Source organism: Dermochelys coriacea, chromosome 2, assembly GCF_009764565.3.
Source record: "Dermochelys coriacea isolate rDerCor1 chromosome 2, rDerCor1.pri.v4, whole genome shotgun sequence".
Classification (NCBI taxonomy): Eukaryota; Metazoa; Chordata; order Testudines; family Dermochelyidae; genus Dermochelys; species Dermochelys coriacea.
In genome coordinates this window covers 115805851-115826568 of record NC_050069.1, presented here as the reverse complement: position 1 = coordinate 115826568, position 20718 = coordinate 115805851, and the positions used below count along the sequence as shown (strand labels likewise).

General features: G+C 43.5%; 1 long non-coding RNA gene across 1 annotated transcript in view; it reads left to right on the top strand.

The window, feature by feature from the left end:
* The window catches only part of LOC122458769, a 62180-nt gene extending 52141 nt beyond the window's left edge, over positions 1-10039 (top strand). Inside the window, exons 3-4 of the long non-coding RNA XR_006279007.1 lie at positions 3-121; positions 9938-10039. This is a non-coding gene — a long non-coding RNA (uncharacterized LOC122458769). The remainder of the gene's footprint in view (positions 1-2; positions 122-9937) is intronic.
* The last annotated feature ends 10679 nt before the right edge of the window (positions 10040-20718 follow it).

Below are 20718 nucleotides of genomic sequence, written 5' to 3'. Positions count from 1 at the left end.
AGACTTTGAACCGAGGTAAATGAGTGTACAAAGTACTGAATATCAGGCCCCGTAATTCACATGGGGGTCAGCAAGGGAGTAGTGGAAAATAAACTCGGAAGCAGTTGCTGATTGGCTGGAGGTATGTGAACATGTGCTTTCAGAAGGTGCCATAAGCTTTGTTGCTGCTTTTGCTGTTTAATATCAATTCCTAATCAAGGAGCCACGTGTCAGTAAATACAGAGTAAGAAAGAATATCCTGATTCTGGGTCCACTTACTTCTCATTATTTCCTTCTTGTGGCAAGTGGCAAATATTGTCATTTTTTGGACAAATTATTAATTAACTGGGTTCTAGAAGGACCCCAGTCTTGGAGTCCTTTTTTGTGTGTGTGTATGTGTGTGTGCTCAGAAGCTGTGGTAATATGTTACATCTTCCTGGAATAGTTACATTTCACAAGCTTACATTCTATTAATTGCTTTCCTAACTTAAGTTACTAGCAAAATAATATATAGGTTTTATATAACTGATATTGTATAGCCCAACTCTCCCATCATCTGCATCTAACAACATTTGAAATTAAAAAGTTATAAGCCAATTAATTTGGCTACATGCTTTTCTTTTGATGCATCTCCTATCTTTATTATTTAAATTCCTGTTTGTATACTGCACATTCATGTTTTCTACAACTAAAAGAAACATTAGAGTTTTGCTAATAAATATAATCCTGTATTATGAAGCTATAGTAACTTTAAATTTATGGATGTGGGGCCTTATTTGGAGATAAATTAGATTACTTTTTTCTTAGAATCCTGTATCTGGTTTCTTTTAGAATCATGCAGTTCAGTTTTCATTTTATGGTTTTGTCTTCAGTAATTTAAAGACTACCCTGGTAAAATAGTAAAAAGCATAAGAACCTGAAAGTTTCAGGAAAGAGGAGAAAAGGTCATTAATTTAATCAAACTCATGCCATTGCAATCCTGAACACATCTGGTCATGATTCAAATGGAGAGGAGTAAACAACCTGAGTTTAAAAGAATTATTTTACATAAAATAGTAAGCGTTAAATCAGGGGTGGGCAAACTTTTTGGCCTGAGGCCACATCGGGGTTCCAAAACCGTATGGAGGGCCGGGTAAGGAAGGCTGTGCCTCCTCAAATAACCTGGCCCGCACCCCACTATCAGTCACTTCCCGCCCTCATAACCTCCCATCCATCCAACCCCCGCTGCTCCTTGTCCCCTGACCACCCCGTCCTGGGATCCCCTGCCCCTAACGGCCCCCTGGGACCTCATCCCCTATCCAACCCCCCCGCTCCCTGTCCCCTGACTGCCCCAACCCCTATCCACACCCCCACCCCCTGACAGGCCCCCTGGGACTCCCACACCTATCCAACCCCCCCTGTTCCCCATCCCCTGACTTCCCCCCCGAACCTCCACCCCATTCAACCGCCCCCTGTCCCATCACTGCCCCCGGGACTCCCTGCCCCTTATCTAACCTCCCCACCCCCTTACCATGCTGCTCAGATCACCAGGACTGGCAGCTGTGGAAATGTGTTGTTTAGAAGTGCACCAGAGGAGAGGGGCATTGCTAAGGAAGGAGCACAGCTCATCTAATGGGAAAGGAGCACTTTGATTTAAGGGTAGATGGAGGCAATTGCCCATCTGCTTTCAAGTGAAGAAAAGTTTCCTCTAACTTTATCTTCCTATTTCTCCCAAATACTGATTGGTTATCAGAATGCCTGCAGACAAGTGCAGGGAAATGGGTATTATTTAGAAGTGGTGTTATTCTCCCTAGTTTTATTACCCCTGTTGTACTACTGGGGAAAGTGTGACATGTCCACTGTTGATGCAAATTCTGAACAGGGACATGTCTCACTTTCTCCAGTAGTACAATAGGGGTAATAAAACTGACTAGTAGAGCTGTTTGGAAAATGGGGGAGAGGGAAAGGAGGGCGCTCTTTTCACAGAAAACTTTAACAAAAGCTATTTATTTTGTCAACTTTCCATGGAAAATGTTGGGTGGGTTTTGGGATTTGTTTTTTAAGCCACATATCAAACTGAAATACTTCGGCATTTGTTGTTTTTTGAATGACTATTGAAATTGTATGTGGAAAGTAGACCCTCTTTGCAGCAAAAGTCATGTAATCACAAGCCCAATCTTCTGTCAAACAGTTTCAATGGAAAATTTTCAACCAGCCCCAGTGACTATATCTACCTCCAGGGTATTTGGAGGATTAGTTAGTTAGTGTCTTAAGTGCTTGCAAGATGTGAAGTGCTGTAACTTATAAGTAGTATTTTATACCGACAGGACAACGACTTGCACCATCATTTAATGCAGCCCGAAACTGAGATAATCAAGTAAGACACATTTCAAGTGCTACAATTCTAGAGCTTTTATAGGTCACCCATGCAGGCAGTACTTTGACTATCACATTTGAACAAACCCTGAACTGGACCTAGAGTGAGAGTGGTTGTGTAGACACTGCAAAAATGAAGTCAGTCTCCCTGAGCTTTGCTTTACTTCAAATAGCAGATGATGGACAGAGCAACAGGAAATCTACATGCCTAATGCAGAATCAGTCCCAGCAATGTGAACTATGCGAGTACAAATCCCCAGGAACTTTGGTTTTTAAATGCTCCATCGGGCGTACATCTTGCTATAGTAATCCTTTATAATCCACTATATGTTTCTAAAGGCAGCTAAGCAGCCCTCTGAAGTCAAACAGCTTTCTAGTAACCATCATGCACTTGAAGTTTGACCACCTTCTGCCAGCGTCATGGTTTAAAATGATCATTTCATCCTTTAATAGCTGCCACAGAGATTAACCACATGCAACAGCATCCTCTGAGTCATCACTCTAAATCTCTGTGGCCCATAATTTTCTCCTGTTACATCCTGAAATCATTCTCTTTTAAAGACCAAATCTGCCATTTCACACTGCTGAGAGATCAGTTTCAGTGCACCATCTGATCCTATGAAGCAGCTTAGTTGTACTGTTCAGAAAATACTATGTTGGTCTTGATCCTCAGGTCCTCCGCCAGAGGAAGGGCAAGTGAGTCTAATGTGGTCTTGTACACTCAACAGAATGCAACAGCAATTGAAATGTAAAGAGCAGTGGCTTCCTGGGTTAATGGTCTGCTAGCTGTTTGATGTGTAATAATTTACATCTCAGGCTCTCATCATGACTTGTAGGCATTAATGAATTAGACCTCTCAATTAAACATTGTGGGGGGTAAGTACTGTGTTTTCAGGTGAGGAAACTGAGGCCTATTTGGGGGTAGGGTGCAATTGTAGCATTAAGCTGTAGCGTCACATTGGGGTGGCTTTCTGGGGGTGAGCAGCCAACTGCACCTGTCTTAAAAAATGTGCAGTATGTGCTGCCTCTTCGGATCATTAGATCCACAGACTGGTGCGGAGGTGCCATAATCTAGCTCCCTTCTGTAGGCTACTGTGAACGGTAATGCTACCCGTGCTGAGTCCTTGCACTATTTGTGTGTGACCGATTCCTGCACAGAGGACTGAAAGGACTTAACAAAAAAAAAGAGTCTGCATAGGGCTTCTTCCTTCCTTGCATTTCCATTTAGGAGCTAGAAACAATCTGCTCTGAAGTGACTGGCACATAAGCAGCCTATGATAGAGTTAATAGAACTCAGATCTCCTGGCTCCTAGCTCTGTACTATGACCACATGACTAGCTCACTGGAGGGGAAAGGATAATAGGCTTGGATGGAAGAGGGCATGGGGGAAGGAGGGGATTAAAATAGAACTATTATTTGAGGAAAGTTTCCAAAAAAGCTGCCCCGTGAGACTGTTCAGCTCAAGGTTGTGTAATGCAGTGGGAAAAGAGTGAGATTTTTCTCCAGATTAGGACAGAGAAATGTGTTCTTTGAACTAATTCATAGAGGCCCTAACACATACTTCAGAGCAATCTAAAAATAGTTTAGCCCATCGATGCTGAGGAAAATCTTTTGCCAAGAAACTGCAATCCTATTTTTCATGCCCAGTGATTTTTAGAAAGCAGGCTTACCAGTCCCTTTGTACTAGGCCGTTTTCTAACTGAAGAGAATTAGTAAGATCAGGTTTCGTTGTACTTTTGTGTGAAAAGCGATCAAACAGGGCAATATGAGGATTATAATATAATAATACATAAAACTGCTATAAATTGTAACTACAGGTAGGGACGGAATCCTATAGTACGTTTGATCCCCACTCTTCCAGAAATATACAAGAGCTAAACAAGCAAAGCATATTGAGATCTCTAATTCCTTGAACCATACAGAGCGGAAAACTATATAATGGACCATCACTAGCTTCCCTCCTCCCTGCTTAGTCTGAGCTATCAGAACAGAATATAGTGTGGGGCCCCCTTCCATAAGTCTTTGACTTACATAAGAACACAGTAAATCATAGGATAGGAGGAATCTCATCCTGGAAACCCACACTGCCATTTCTAGTCACTGTTTTTTAGAATATCCAGATACTTTCCTGTTCAAATTCTCAGCTTCAGTTGTACAGGAATGATGTGCTTTGCTGTGTGGCTAAATACTAATCTGGAAAATGGGTAGATAAGGACTAGAGTGGTAGCCTGCGGAGGTGACTTGCTAAACAATGGTGCAAAGTGTCATAACCTGGCCCAGTCCTGCTCTCTGGATGGACCCACGGCTGTTGTGATGGGATCCTACTGCTGAGTCCCACATGCTTCGAATCCCCCTGGGGCTGAGTAGAGACTGGCCACTTCCTAGCTTTCTGGGTCTTGAGGGTGCTTTCCCAGGTACAGTCCTTATGTCTGACACTCTTCTTGGACAGTGGGACCTTACAGTCCAGCTGCCTAGTCCCTGAAAACTGTCCCAAGCCACCATTGCTCAGACATGTTCCACAGCCAGGTGGTCTCTGGGGTGGGAGTTCTGGTTTCCTAGTTACACTCTTCAGGAAAAACAAGGCAGTAAAAGCAAGGAGACAGAAATTCCTTTCCTAAGCTTAATATGCACACAACTTACCATTGAAAGGAACAAGAGACTTACTGATATATAGAACACAAACTCCTGAACACAGCCCCTCTGGTCTGATCCCCCACTCCTGAGAGTCCCAGGTTTGGTCCAAGTCCTTTCAACAGTAAGTCGTGTGCAGATCTGCTAGCTTTGCTTTTGATGGTGAAATGCCCCCCCATTGTTTAGACACCTAGTCTGTTTCTGCACTTCAGCTGGGGAATTCCCAGGCTCTGACACCGCCTATCTCCTGGACAGCTTCTGAGCAGAGTGTCTTACAAAATTAATGGCCCTGCAAGGAGCAAACTGATGGTTCTCCTGGGATAGAGCAATTCAAAGTTGATGGCCTTTGATTGCTATGTCACAGCTTCCCAGACTTGTTCTTTCCACTAGGTGTCCATTTCCTCTCATAAAACAAATACTCAAAGGTACACTAAAGGTTCGTTCAAAATGCAGGTTGAAATATTAACATGGTGTTCACCAAACAAAAATGGAAGTCTTAAGTTGACACAGACGTATTCAATTGGTCACACAAAGTTTAAAGTTGCGTGGGCTACCTCTGTCATTTAAGGAGAAAGTTACAATGTAGTAACTGTTTCCTTGATGCTGTTACCCCCTTCTAGGCTTTGATGAAACCAAATTTACTTCATAATAGTGAGAAAATCAAGCTTGCCCTTAAAGAGTTCTCCAGCCATCCAAGAAAGACAAACCATTCTTGCTGGAGATTCCATGCTCAGAAGAACAGAGAGAACATTCTGTAAGGTGAACAACAGGAAGTGTGCTACCTTACTAGAACCAAGACCTAATATGTCACTCTAAGATTGGATAGGCTTCTGATGTCAATGGTCAAGGATCAATTGGTGAAGGTCCATATCTAACTAATGACACTGGGTCATGGGATAGCTCATGGATAGGAGACAACTTCAGGGAACTTGGAAGGGTGCAGAAGAAAAAGGATGTCCAAGCAATCTTCTGAGATCCTAGGCAGTAAATAATAATAAAGAACATGCCTGGGTTAAAGTACAGCTACAATCGGAAAAGAGGCTGTGTTGAAAGGGGAGTAGCTTACTCCACTCATCTCTTCCTCCTGTGTATTCAGACATATTTAACTAGTTTTGTCCAAAATTAAGTTTTTGCTACTCCTGTTGGGACTGCAGAGCCAACACAGATCTGAATGGGTAATCTGAATTCTTCTTTGGCTCACTTGTTATCAGTATGTATAGTATCACTCACTGAATTCCAAATACAGAATCTTCACTAAAACATCCTGTGGATCTCCAATGTGACTTGTTTTGTCCATATCTGTCTTTAAGATTGTGGACTTCTTGGGGCAGGGGCCGTTCTTTAGTAAGTGTATAGTTGGTGCTTAAAAAGTAATGTACATGTGTGTGTGTGTTACTATCCTCTATAGCAGGAAGATCAGGATGAGGTCTACTCTGGGGGAATCTATTATCCCATATCTGCCTACTGCAGAGTTCTTACATCTTCCTCTGAAGCACTGACTGCTATCAGAGACAGGATACTGGGCTAGATGGATCTCAGGTCTGATCCAGTCTTACAATTCCTATGTTCTTATGCACAGGACAAACAGATTGTTTCCTAATAGAAGGGTGGCTTATATTACCTGATCATGCTGCCAGCCAAATGCTGCTTTCACATTCTCCATTACTGGTGCCAATACATAATCTCAGGCTGTAGGTGAAAGGGTAAATCCCAGATCTTCCTAGGCAAGGAAAATCAATTTAAAGACTCAAAAGACAGAACTACCAGTGCAGAAGGTCATTAAACAGTGCCAGTTGCTCTTTGGATTTGGAAGCTTGAATGAAGATCCATACAAGGATGAACTGATGGAACGGGATTGCTTGCAGCCAAAAAGGGCGTGGATAGTCTGTGCCAAGCTACAAACCTTGGCTCTGAATTATCCTAATGTTACATAGGTATTTGGACCTTTTGGTTCTGGCTCATCTCAATATATAGAGAGAACAGTTGCAAATCTTGGATCCAAACCTAAACTGAGACTTTCCTAAAGTGTGTGTGTGTGTTTTGTTTTGTTTTTGGTTACACAGTTTTGGTTCAGATGCAACTACTGGACATCAGAAAGCTGAGCTTTTCCTTTGTTCTTCCCATGTGCCATAATACACATTTGCAGTTCAAATTAATGGGTGACACAAGAAGCTCTGAATTCCTGGTGTTTGCTTGGGCCTAGTGAACTCGAGCAATTGTTCAGGACAAGCTCATCCTAGCAAAAATTAGAACTGAGCAATACTGCCCTGGCAGTTGCTATTTAACTAACTGTGAGTAGCAAAAATGCTCACTTCCAAAAGAAGGGGTTGGGAAGGGGAATGAATATTTAGCTGAGTATGAAATATGTATTCTTTCGCTTGTGTGTATAGTTCCCATCCCACTCCACCAGTCCCCCTACTTTCCAAAGTAGAGAAAAGCAAGAGGGGGTAGCTCCAGACTGGGGAACATAAAAACATGCAGAGTGCCATCTCCACAGCATTTCAACCTCCAGTAGGGGCTTCCAGGGATTTCTGTGGCTATTGAGGGAGTGGAGAGAGATGGAGTGAAGGGCCAGCCATTCTTCATGGCAGGCTTCCTTCCAGGGAGTGGATATTGAAGAGGGTGTCTGCCCAACAGCATTCACTTAGACTTCTCCCTTTCAGTGCCTGAAGAACAGATTTTTGCAGTTGTGAGGTGGGTGGCTAATGCCAGTGTTGTTGCTGCAGGACCCAGGCTGTCAGGGGAAAGGGAACAACCATAAGCTCAGTATGAAGGATCCCATCTTCCACAGGACCTAGTCTGGAACTTCTCTCCTCTATCCATCCTCAGTCCATGTAAGCCAGCCAACTGTTTTATAGTCCCGTTCAGCCCAAGCAAGCTGAACAACTGTTGAACTCAGCAGCTTCTGCTGAGTAGAAAGGGCCCCAGCAAAGAAACAATAGGAAATGGGCAACTTGAATCTCATAGTAGTATATACAAGTGCATGCCTCACCTCATCTCAGCATGCAATGTGTAAACTCTGCATACATCAAGATGAGAATACACCCAGTTTATGTTAACATTCCCCTCCCTCCCACCCCCACTTGTATTACTGTGGGGAGAGGGTTTACATTTCATATATCTGACTGAAAAGTACCACCTTTTTTAAAAAAAAAGCAAACAACTTTTTATTAAGGAAAAGTTAAAATAAAATTTTAACCTGTTACGTAGTCCATTACTTACTCAGGATCAGGTTAATATTCAAACAACGTGGCTAAAGGTGTTGGCTGGGGAGCCCTCCTCTGAGTACACTGGAAAGGATAACCACATTTCTAACACTATCCTCTTTTTGTCACCAACTGTAATTAAAATGCTGTACAGGTTATTCCCACCTTCTACCTGATTAGTGTTCTTGAGTGCTAATATGTTATAGCCATACGCCTGATCCAAAATCCCAGCCTAGATTCCCCTCACCCTGAAACACACAGAACTTCAGCCATAGTCTGAGCTGCAAAGTTCTGATCCATCTCTAGGCAGCATAGTACAATAACTTCATAATGGCAAAGATAATGCAATTTTATTAATTGTGAGACCAATTCTGACCACACTCTAGTGTAAAGCAGCAGTAGATCGACTGAATTCTGTTTTCCTCAAATATGTTTTCTGGCATAAGAATGCATGAGAAGAATCAAGATTTCAGATTTGGAAATCGAAAAGCTAAACAACTTAGGAGCAGAGCTTTCTGTTCAGAACTGCCTTTTGGCTGTCAAGTGCCACAAAATGGTTACACTGCAAAATAATTGCTAGGACTTGTTTGGCAATACAGGAATTTAACCTTATGACTTTGACCCTTGACAAGAATACTTAATGATTTCTAGCTCTTAGAGACATAACCTAGCTTATTCTAAAAGTGTCTTGGTATCCATTTATTAGCACTCTCATTTCCTATCATAGTGGAGTCCACGATCTTTGAAACTAGGACATCTGGAGCATGATACTAGCATTGGGTGAACATTAAAAAGTTCAGAATGTGGGTTTGGTTGGTCTAAGTTTCAGAATTCAGCTCTGGATCCAGATTGTGATTCTCCCACGATGAGAGTTTATGTTTAAATATCTGGAGTTTTGGATTGTCCCATTATAAAGATAGGATTTGGACTCAAATGCTCTTCTCCTTCCAGTACTCAAGATAATATTATAATCAACACTTGTACCTCAAAATTTCTGGAAATGATTTCCCTATGTTGCTGAGTCAAACTTTTGCCTTGCAAGAAAAAGGAAAAACACTTTCTTTCCTCCCCCTCCGCCCCCAATCTATATATCAGGCTAGCATGCAGTTGGCTAATATGGCACATATTCCATGTAAGGAAAGTGGATCATTTATATTTACTCTTTTCTCCAATGCTTACCATTGATTCCAGTTTGTAAGAAAGACATTTCATCCTCAGAAAAAATGCAAGTATTCTGCTACTCCAGACCGTAAAATAAATTACAAGTAAGATTCCAGCTGCAGCATGTCATCCTTTCATTAAGACTAATATAGTCACATGCCTTTATGATTAGATGCATGCACATCTACACAACCAGAATGCTCAAGGGAATAGCAAGTGTCTGCTTGGCAGCCTCTGAATGCTTCTGTTTCTCAGCAATCCAAACATTTCATAGTAGGTCGTAATGTACTGTACTTGCATGGCTCAAAGTGAACATCACAACACGTAGGGAGCTGCTGACTGCATTGTAGCATCCAGTGTACTGACAGGAAAATGTCATAAACGAGTGAGATTCTGCCCTCCCCTATACCAATTTATTGCCAGTGATTGACCCTTTTTCCTTATATGGGGAGGTGGTTGGTGGGGACATTCTTTTACATTTAAAGGGCTGTTCTCAACTCCAAAACCACTTCCTCACATTTTTAGCATGATGTACTGTAAACAGACAAATGGAGTCAAAAACAAAACGCTTACTTTTAACACTTATTTTGAAATTGAATTTCCAGTTTTGTAGCCTCAGCCTCTACTTCCTGATTTGAGACCAGGCCTGCTGATGTTCCTCCAAAGACATCGTAACTAGAGATGGACCAAGGAGGAGGTGCTCAGATGTGAGTCTGCAGTAGGTTTAATCTAGGCTTTGGGCTTGAGGCTGAATCAGAGCAAGGGTTTTGCCATCTTGGGCAGAAATCTTGTAAGAATGACTGTTTATGTAAGATTTTGGCTGCATCTTAACTGGAACAGGAAAATATCCCATTTTGGTTTTGGATCAGAGCAGAAGCCACCACTGGAGTGGAGCTAGGGATTCAAATGCAAAGCCCCCAGGAAATTGAAAGGGTCAGATTTGAGGTTCGTGATGTCTCTTCACTGATCACAACCAACAGGAAGGGAGTTGTAAGCAATGGGCACAGTTGCCACTTCTGTAGAAGTGGCAAAAGAAACTCTGGGAGAAGTGCCTTCCCCTGACTGCATCTGCTGCCTGCAGTTCTCTGTCTCAGCCTCATCTGTCACTCTTGTCCATTCCCTTCTATTTCTGGCAGTTTTTTTATTTGCTCCATCCGCCCATGGAGAAGTATGTGCAGAAGGCCTCAGCTCATCAGTTTGTATGCTGGAAGAGGGAAATGAAGATAGCAGACATGAAGATTTTTCATCTTTTTGCTGTTTGGACTCTCACAAGGGCTGGAGCTAAGAAACAAAAAGAGACATACGTGCTGGAACTAGGGGTGCTGAGGGTGCTGCCACATCCCCTGGCTTGGAGTGGTTTCCATTACGTACAAGATTTACAGTTTGGTTCAATGGCTCTCAGCACCCCCACTATACAATTTGTTTCAGTGCCCCTGGGCAAATAACCCCAGGGTTGAGCTAGGTTAAGCCCTAAAAAAAATTTAGTGTTGACAGATTACTACATCTTAGTCATTTTTTGAATCACAGACTGAAACTTGTTTACATATATATACTTATTTGTTTTAACCTGTAAATAATTCTTATTTATTTTTTCCTAATTAATATACCTTTAGTCTATTACAAGATTGGTTACAGGTGTTGTCTCTAGTCTGAGAGCTAAGGTACCTGGGCTCTGGAAACTGGAAGCAATCTGAATATTTTGTGTTTCTTGGTGTTAGTGACCATTGATCACCACGTCCAGCTTATCTGGGTGTCAAGATAGACTGGAGAGCCTGTGGGGACTGTCTGTGACTCCATAGTAAGACTGTTACAGTGATCTAGGAGTTCACATTTGTTACTAAATTGGTGAAATCTAATTATAGAATATACCACAAGTTTGGTTTGTCTGGCCTGCTTTTGACAATCTTCCCTGAGGTTGTCATGCTTGGATATGAGCCACTCCAGACAGGGTGTATTAACAAGAGTACCATATGTAAGACACACGAGGTAATTGTCCTGTTCTCAACACTGGTGAGACCTCATATGGAGTACTGGGTCCAGTCCTGGGCACCACACTTTAGGAAAGATATGGACAAATTGGAGGCAGTCCAGAGGAGAGCAACAAAAATGATAAATGATGTAGAAAACCTGGCCTCTGAGTAAAGTTAAAAAATCTGGGCATGTTAGTTCTTGAGGAAAAGAAGACTGAGGGAGGACCCGATAACCATCTTCAAATATGTTAAGGGCTGTTATAAAGAGAACTGTGATCAATTGTTGTCCATATCCACTGCAGGTAGGACAAGACCTAATGGGCTTAATCTGTGGCCAGGAAGATTTAGGCTAGATATTCGGAAAAACGTTCTACCTATAAGGGTAGTTAAACTCTGGAATAGTCTTCAAAGGGAGGTTGTGGAATCCTTGTCACTGGAGGTTTTTAAGAACAGTTTGGACAAACCCCTGTCAGGGACAGTCTAAGCAAACTTGGCCCTACTTCACTGCAGGGGGCTGGGCTAGATAACTTCTCAAGGTCCCTTCCACCTTTATATTTCTTGATTCTTTGTCAGGCTACAAGCAGGTTTCATTCCCTGGATGGAATGGCAGCTGCCATGGTTGGCCACAGATTGGGATGAGGTGATATTGTCAAAATGGTTGCTTAGATGTGAAGTAGTTTCCACTGTCTTGATTTTAGTAAGAATTATTCTCCATTCCCAAAAGCAAGTCCTCAAAGTATCCATGTCTTGGCTGAGATTCCCTTTAATCCTGTGGAAGTAGTTTCCAGTATCAGCACAACAGATGTCTTCAGCATACACCTACTTTTTGGCCTGAATTTGAGGAAGTTCATATGTGTATATATGAAAAGTTAGGGGAGCCAAAACTGACCTTTGTGGAAGGCAAATGGGGCGACGTTTAAGGCAACCGATTTTTCTCCCTGACTTCCAGGATGATGCTTTGGTTGCTGCTTATTTCTTGGATGAATGCACCATCTACAAAACTTACTAGGAATAACTTGCAGCACCTTTGCAGTCAGCCTGAGGTGCCACACAGTGCTGTAGGCTGCTGTCGCTCGATAAGGACTTTGCAACAACTTTCTTTCATGACTCAAATGTGTCTTTTATGTCTTGAGTAAGATGAAATACCGATCTCGGGGTGCATTGTCCCCTCCTGAATCTAGTCTGAATGCGAATCTGTAATGCCTCTTCTAATGGTGATACTTTTTCTAAACTAGATAATGGGGAAAGAAATTAATGGGACCCAGTGGGAGAAAAATGGAAACGTGCTTTAAAAATCCTCCATAGTAATCTTGACTGCTCTACTTGGTCTGTCAAGAATGGATTAGTTTAGACAGTGACATTAAACATGTGTCAGAAAACAAAAAACAGCTGTAAACATATTTTCTAGTTAGAGAGATTACCACATGTCTTGCAGACAGCTGGATTCCAGAGCATGACCTGGGAAATTCCAATCTTTACTCTGCCTCTGGAGTGCTGTTGGGTCCCACTATTATTTATATATGGGAATGCATCCGTTGTGAGGCAAAGCAAAAAGGCCGGAAAGCTCTACAGGCCAAAAGCCCTGAGGAAAAGGGCTGGACTTCAAGATAAATTCAGTTTTCTCCAAACACAAATGGCATGTCTGTAGTTTAAATAAAAAAGTATAGAACTCTAGTATATGAAAAAAAAAGTGCTGATTAGAAATGTTGCTGCAGTATGGCCCCACACATAATTCTCCAGAAAAACATTTTGTACTAGCTCAATTACATTTTATCCATCTCTTACCAGAACTTTTTTAAAATTCAAAGTTCTAAATGATTTTAAAAAAATCACATTTGACACTCACAGGGTCTAATTCTCATTTACATCACTCTGGCAGTGCAAATGTGGTGGACTACTAGAGTGGTAAAAAAACATCTGTAGGGTAAATAAAACCTAGGCCCACAATCTTCACTGCACGGTCTACAATAGTTTAAAGATGTACTAAATGTTTCATTTTTCTCAATGGGGGGTGGGGGGTGGAGAAAGCATCAAGTCCACACCAGTTTAATAATTTTAATCCTTGTGGTTCACTTGGTATTTTAAATGCCATCATTCAGAGCCCATATTTAAGAGGAAAAAGATTTCTATGAGATGAATATTTTTCCTGTGTGGATGGGAAACCAGTGTGGCTGACATTATATTTTTAAACAATTATGGTATGTTAGATCATGGGTTTCTGTGGTTGAGTATGACGTCAGGCCACCACAAAATCATACCATGAGAATCACATGGAGGAACACATGGAATTCTAATGATTTTCAGCATTCAGACAACATTGCAAAAGCCAAAATCTGGATATACTGAATTTGCTTATCTTGTGGTATCCAAACAGACCTATTCCCAGGAAATGGGGAAATTGTTGTGTGTAACAACTTCAAAGAAGGAACATTGATGGGACATTGCAGCTTTAAAAAAAAAATTTGAAAGTTATGAGGGGTTGACTTTGGAAGATAATCTGCAGAGTGATCAAGAGGAGGTGCCAGACTAGTGGTGAATGGTGCATCTCATGATACACGTCCTCACCACAAGTGGCTGTATCAACAAAATTCAGAGTAGCAGCCGTGTTAGTCTGTATTCGCAAAAAGAAAAGGAGTACTTGTGGCACCTTAGAGACTAACACATTTATTAGAGCATAAGCTTTCGTGAGCTACAGCTCACTTCATCGGATGCATTTGGTGGAAAAAACAGAGGAGAGATTTATATACACACACACAGAGAACATGAAACAATGGGTTTATCATACACACTGTAAGGAGAGTGATCACTTAAGATAAGCCATCACCAACAGCAGGGGGGGGAAGGAGGAAAACCTTTCATGGTGACAAGCAGGTAGGCTAATTCCAGCAGTTAACAAGAATATCAGAGGAACAGTGGGGGGTGGGGTGGGAGGGAGAAATACCATGGGGAAATTTTTTTTTTTTTTCCACCAAATGCATCCGATGAAGTGAGCTGTAGCTCACGAAAGCTTATGCTCTAATAAATTTGTTAGTCTCTAAGGTGCCACAAGTACTCCTTTTCTTTTTGCGAATACAGACTAACACGGCTGCTACTCTGAAACATGGGGAAATAGTTTTACTTTGTGTAATGACTCATCCATTCCCAGTCTCTATTCAAGCCTAAGTTAATTGTATCCAGTATCCACAGGTTTTTACTATGGACCCATCTGAGTGCCTTGTAGAAAGGTGAGAGTGTTGAACTAACTTGAAACCAGTGAACCATGGTGCATTGCTTCCAGAGAGGCAGACTGGCATATTTTGCAGTTGTCCAGATAAGGGACCAGGCACCTGAGTGTAAAAGTGGGGTCTGTAAATTGCTTGTAGAGGGAAAGAGTGGGACTTGTGGAGCCTGGAGCAGAGCGCCTGTGTTGCCAGCCGCTGGTGATTGGGGAGAGTGGGCACCCATGGGGCTTACTCCTGCTGTAAGCAGGTGGTAGAGATTTACCCTGTACACCTTGGCTAACCCTGAAAAGTGTCACACTCAGCATGGCTTGAGCTGCAGAGCAGTGCTGTAGCAGGGCACTCCAAAGGTAAAATGACAATCAGCATTTCTTAGTAAAGGTATTTATGAAAACAATAAGGGGGCTTTCTGACTTATCTTTCCCTTTCCATTGCAACTGCAAATCTAATGCCGTAACTGCTTGCTTTTTTTTTTTTAAATCACCAGCCTCTGGCATGATGGGCTGGAGAGGTGCTCCCTTAACACCTGCTGGATAACTGACTCTGATAAGGAGGAGAAAGTAGCAAACCAGAGAGGATATGTTCCATGAGATCCTCCAGTCCTCTACAGCTACTGACAGTGAACACAGGCATTAAAGGGGCTGAACTTCAAGAGCAGAGTCAAGGACTGGGAATGGAGAGATCAAATGCTGGAGGAGAGGCAAAAGGACAGAGGTGCATCAGAAAGTGCACCAGGACATTACAGCTTTGCGCAGGCAACAAAATGCAGAACACTGAACTCAATGCCCCAACACCCCAGACCACAGCAGCCTCTCTGTTCGGGGAAACTATAGTTGCTGGTCCACATAACCCTTAGCATAACAGGTAGCAGCATGGCATGAACCCTTACAACTACCCATTGGGGAAAACAAATAGAACTATGACTATACCTACACTGACCTGAGATAACTACAGGATCAACTACAGGATCAGCCAACAAGCACAATACACTATCTACTTTCACCACCAATGAAACATTTTAATATGTATATTTTATTTTATTTTATAAAAAGGAAAACAGTCTGGGTCACAGCACTGCTAACATGTTTTATTTGCAAAAAAGAAAAGGAGTACTTGTGGCACCTTAGAGACTAACACATTTATTTGAGCATAAGCTTTCGTGAGCTACAGCTCACTTCATCAGATGCATTCGGTGGAAAGCTTATGCTCAAATAAATGTGTTAGTCTCTAAGGTGCCACAAGTACTCCTTTTCTTTTTTGCGAATATAGACTAACACGGCTGCTACTCTGAAACATGTTTTATTTGCACTTCAAGTTTACTGTGTTTATATGAACAAAGCTTTAGTGTTTGAAAACCAGAATATATGAACATATTTTGACAGGTTTGCAAAAGACAGACATGACACATGACACATGGTTCTGTCTAAGTGGCCAGTGTATGGTTTCATGAGCCAGGGAAGCAGGAGGTGTACTGGATCACTCTTGGAATTTCAACCCCACCAATGTGAATGTGCCAGTTGGAGAAGATCCCCCCCCCGCCCCCACTCAACCCCTGTAGCTTTTGGAAAAGTCCTATGTTCTTAATGACACACATATCATGTATCTTCCCTGACCAGCCCACATTAATATCAGTGAAGTGTCCCTTTCTGGTTATGCACTCAGTGGCAAGGATGGGTCCTGCCAGGATAGGATATGTGTCTCGTCTATTGCCACACCATCATTTGTGAACCCCATTGCTTCAAATCTATCTACTTTTTCCTGTATGTTGTCAAAAGTCACAGCAGGAGATGCTTAATGGCCTTGCATACTTGGATGAGAATGCTTCCGCCCACCACTGTGTGGATTTCCCAACTCCAAACTGATTGCCCACTGATGGACAGCAATCTGGCATTGCACGCTTCCAGCACACGACTGCCACTCGCTTTTGTGCTGTTGATGCTACTCTTTTTTTGGTTAGGGTTGCCAAATTTCTAGTTGCACAAAACCGAACACTCTAGCCCTGCCCCTTTCCTGAAGCCCTGCCCCTGCCCCACCCTTTCCCCAGGCGCCACCTACTACATTCCGCCTCTCTCGGTGGCTTGCTCTCCCTGACCCTCACTCACTTTCACTGGGCTGGGGCAGGGGTGCAGGAGGGGGCTCCAGGCTGGGCGGTGGGGCCGAGGGATTCGGAGTGCAGGATGGGGCTGCGGGTTGAGGCAGGGGGTTGGAGTGTGTGAGGGGATGAGGGCTCTGGGCTGGGGGTGCTGGCTCTGGGGTGGGGCCAGAAATGAGGGGTTCAGGGTGTGGGAAGGGGCTTCAGGCTGGGGCAGGGGGTTGGGGTTCCCAGCCAATGGGAGTGCAGAGCCAGTGCTCGAGCAGTATGTGGAGCTCCGTGGCTGCCCCCTCCTCCCCCGGCCTAGGAGCTGGACCTGCTGATCACTTCCAGGGTACAGTGTGGTGCCAGCCAGGATAGGTAGGGACTAGCCTGCCTTAGCGCTCCAGCACTCTGCCTGGACTTTTAACGGATGGGTCAGCGGTGCTGATTGGAGCCACCAGGGTCCCTTTTTGACAGGGTGTTTCAGTTGAAAACCAGACACGTGGTCATCCTAGTTTTGGTGTCCCTATGCTGGAGGCCTGGGGTGAGCCATACAGATCCAGGAATGTGGCCTTTCACAGCCAAAAGTTCTGCAGCTACTGCTTTTCATCCCAAATCTGCATAACAAGGCGATCCCACGAATCAGTGCTCATTTCTTTGGCCCAGAACTGCCTATCCCCTATATGGAATTGCTTTGTGAATGCCAGCAATAACATGATATTTCTATTCCTCATCCTTTCTCCATCGCCACACCACTAGCTGTAGTTGTAGTCGAAGTTCTGCAGATCCAGCAGAATTGTACATCCTGTATTAGCAATGGTCACAAAAATTGCTCTGAGCTTTGCAGGGTCCATGCTTCTGCCAAAGAGATGTTGGAGGCCAAAAAGAGGCACATGTAAGTGTAGAAATTTTAAAAGCGGCATGAAAATTTTGAGATGGAATAAATATTAAGGGATAGAGAAAGTGGCATTTTGGGAACTTAACACTTAGGTTCCCAGAAATCTCTGAGCAAATTACTGGTAGCCTGCAAAGCACTGCACCAGATGGTGGTGCAGAGCACTCCAGGATACCTACCTAAGGTGCAACAGTGTCTTTTGTTGATACAAAAAGAAAAGGAGTACTTGTGGCACCTTAGAGACTAACACATTTATTAGAGCATAAGCTTTCGTGAGCTACAGCTCACTTCATCGGATGCATTTGGTGGAAAAAACAGAGGAGAGATTTATATACACACACACAGAGAACATGAAACAATGGGTTTATCATACACACTGTAAGGAGAGTGATCACTTAAGATAAGCCATCACCAACAGCAGGGGGGGGAAGGAGGAAAACCTTTCATGGTGACAAGCAGGTAGGCTAATTCCAGCAGTTAACAAGAATATCAGAGGAACAGTGGGGGGTGGGGTGGGAGGGAGAAATACCATGGGGAAATAGTTTTACTTTGTGTAAGGACTCATCCATTCCCAGTCTCTATTCAAGCCTAAGTTAATTGTATCCAGTTTGCAAATTAATTCCAATTCAGCAGTCTCTCGTTGGAGTCTGTTTTTGAAGCTTTTTTGTTGAAGTATAGCCATTCTTAGGTCTGTGATCGAGTGACCAGAGAGATTGAAGTGTTCTCCAACTGGTTTTTGAATGTTATAATTCTTGACGTCTGATTTGTGTCCATTCATTCTTTTACGTAGAGACTGTCCAGTTTGGCCAATGTACATGGCAGAGGGGCATTGCTGGCACATGATGGCATATATCACATTGGTAGATGCGCAGGTGAACGAGCCTCTGATAGTGTGGCTGATGTGATTAGGCCCTATGATGGTATCCCCTGAATAGATATGTGGACAGAGTTGGCAACGGGCTTTGTTGCAAGGATAGGTTCCTGGGTTAGTGGTTCTGTTGTGTGGTGTGTGGTTGCTGGTGAGTATTTGCTTCAGATTGGGGGGCTGTCTGTAAGCAAGGACTGGTCTGTCTCCCAAGATCTGAGAGAGCGATGGCTCGTCCTTCAGGATAGGTTGTAGATCCTTGATGATGCGTTGGAGAGGTTTTAGTTGGGGGCTGAAGGTGATGGCTAGTGGCGTTCTGTTGTTTTCTTTGTTGGGCCTGTCCTGTAGTAGGTGACTTCTGGGTACTCTTCTGGCTCTGTCAATCTGTTTCTTCACTTCAGCAGGTGGGTATTGTAGTTGTAGGAATGCATGATAGAGATCTTGTAGGTGTTTGTCTCTGTCTGAGGGGTTGGAGCAAATGCGGTTATATCGTAGTGCTTGGCTGTAGACAATGGATCGAGTGGTATGATCTGGATGAAAGCTAGAGGCATGTAGGTAGGAATAGCGGTCAGTAGGTTTCCGATATAGGGTGGTGTTTATGTGACCATCGCTTATTAGCACCGTAGTGTCCAGGAAGTGGATCTCTTGTGTGGACTGGTCCAGGCTGAGGTTGATGGTGGGATGGAAATTGTTGAAATCATGGTGGAAGCATCGCTTACCCCATAACCTCAGCCATGCAGAACACAGTGCCATCCACAGCCTCAGAAACAACTCTGACATCATAATCAAAAAGGCTGACAAAGGAGGTGCTGTCGTCATCATGAATAGGTCGGAGTATGAACAAGAGGCTACTAGGCAGCTCTCCAACACCACTTTCTACAAGCCATTACCCTCTGATCCCACTGAGAGTTACCAAAAGAAACTACAGCATTTGCTCAAGAAACTCCCTGAAAAAGCACAAGAACAAATCCGCACAGACACACCCCTGGAGCCCCGACCTGGGGTATTCTATCTGCTACCCAAGATCCATAAACCTGGAAATCCTGGACGCCCCATCATCTCAGGCATTGGCACCCTGACAGCAGGATTGTCTGGCTATGTAGACTCCCTCCTCAGGCCCTTCGTTACCAGCACTCCCAGCTATCTTCGAGACACCACCGATTTCCTGAGGAAACTACAGTCCATTGGTGATCTTCCTAAAAACACCATCCTAGCCACTATGGATGTAGAAGCCCTCTACACCAACATTCCACACAAAGATGGACTACAAGCCGTCAGAAACAGTATCCCCGATACTGTCACGGCTAACCTGGTGGCAGAACTTTGTGACTTTGTCCTGACCCATAACTATTTCACATTTGGTGACAATGTATACCTTCAAATCAGCGGCACTGCGATGGGTACCCGCATGGCCCCACAGTATGCCAACATTTTTATGGCTGACTTAGAACAACGCTTCCTCAGCTCTCGTCCCCAAATGCCCCTACTCTACTTGCGCTACATTGATGACATCTTCATCATCTGGACCCATGGAAAAGAAGCTCTTGAGGAATTCCACCATGATTTCAACAATTTCCATCCCACCATCAACCTCAGCCTGGACCAGTCCACACAAGAGATCCACTTCCTGGACACTACGGTGCTAATAAGCGATGGTCACATAAACACCACCCTATATCGGAAACCTACTGACCGCTATTCCTACCTACATGCCTCTAGCTTTCATCCAGATCATACCACTCGATCCATTGTCTACAGCCAAGCGCTACGATATAACCGCATTTGCTCCAACCCCTCAGACAGAGACAAACACCTACAAGATCTCTATCATGCATTCCTACAACTACAATACCCACCTGCTGAAGTGAAGAAACAGATTGACAGAGCCAGAAGAGTACCCAGAAGTCACCTACTACAGGACAGGCCCAACAAAGAAAACAACAGAACGCCACTAGCCATCACCTTCAGCCCCCAACTAAAACCTCTCCAACGCATCATCAAGGATCTACAACCTATCCTGAAGGACGAGCCATCGCTCTCTCAGATCTTGGGAGACAGACCAGTCCTTGCTTACAGACAGCCCCCCAATCTGAAGCAAATACTCACCAGCAACCACACACCACACAACAGAACCACTAACCCAGGAACCTATCCTTGCAACAAAGCCCATTGCCAACTCTGTCCACATATCTATTCAGGGGATACCATCATAGGGCCTAATCACATCAGCCACACTATCAGAGGCTCGTTCACCTGCGCATCTACCAATGTGATATATGCCATCATGTGCCAGCAATGCCCCTCTGCCATGTACATTGGCCAAACTGGACAGTCTCTACGTAAAAGAATGAATGGACACAAATC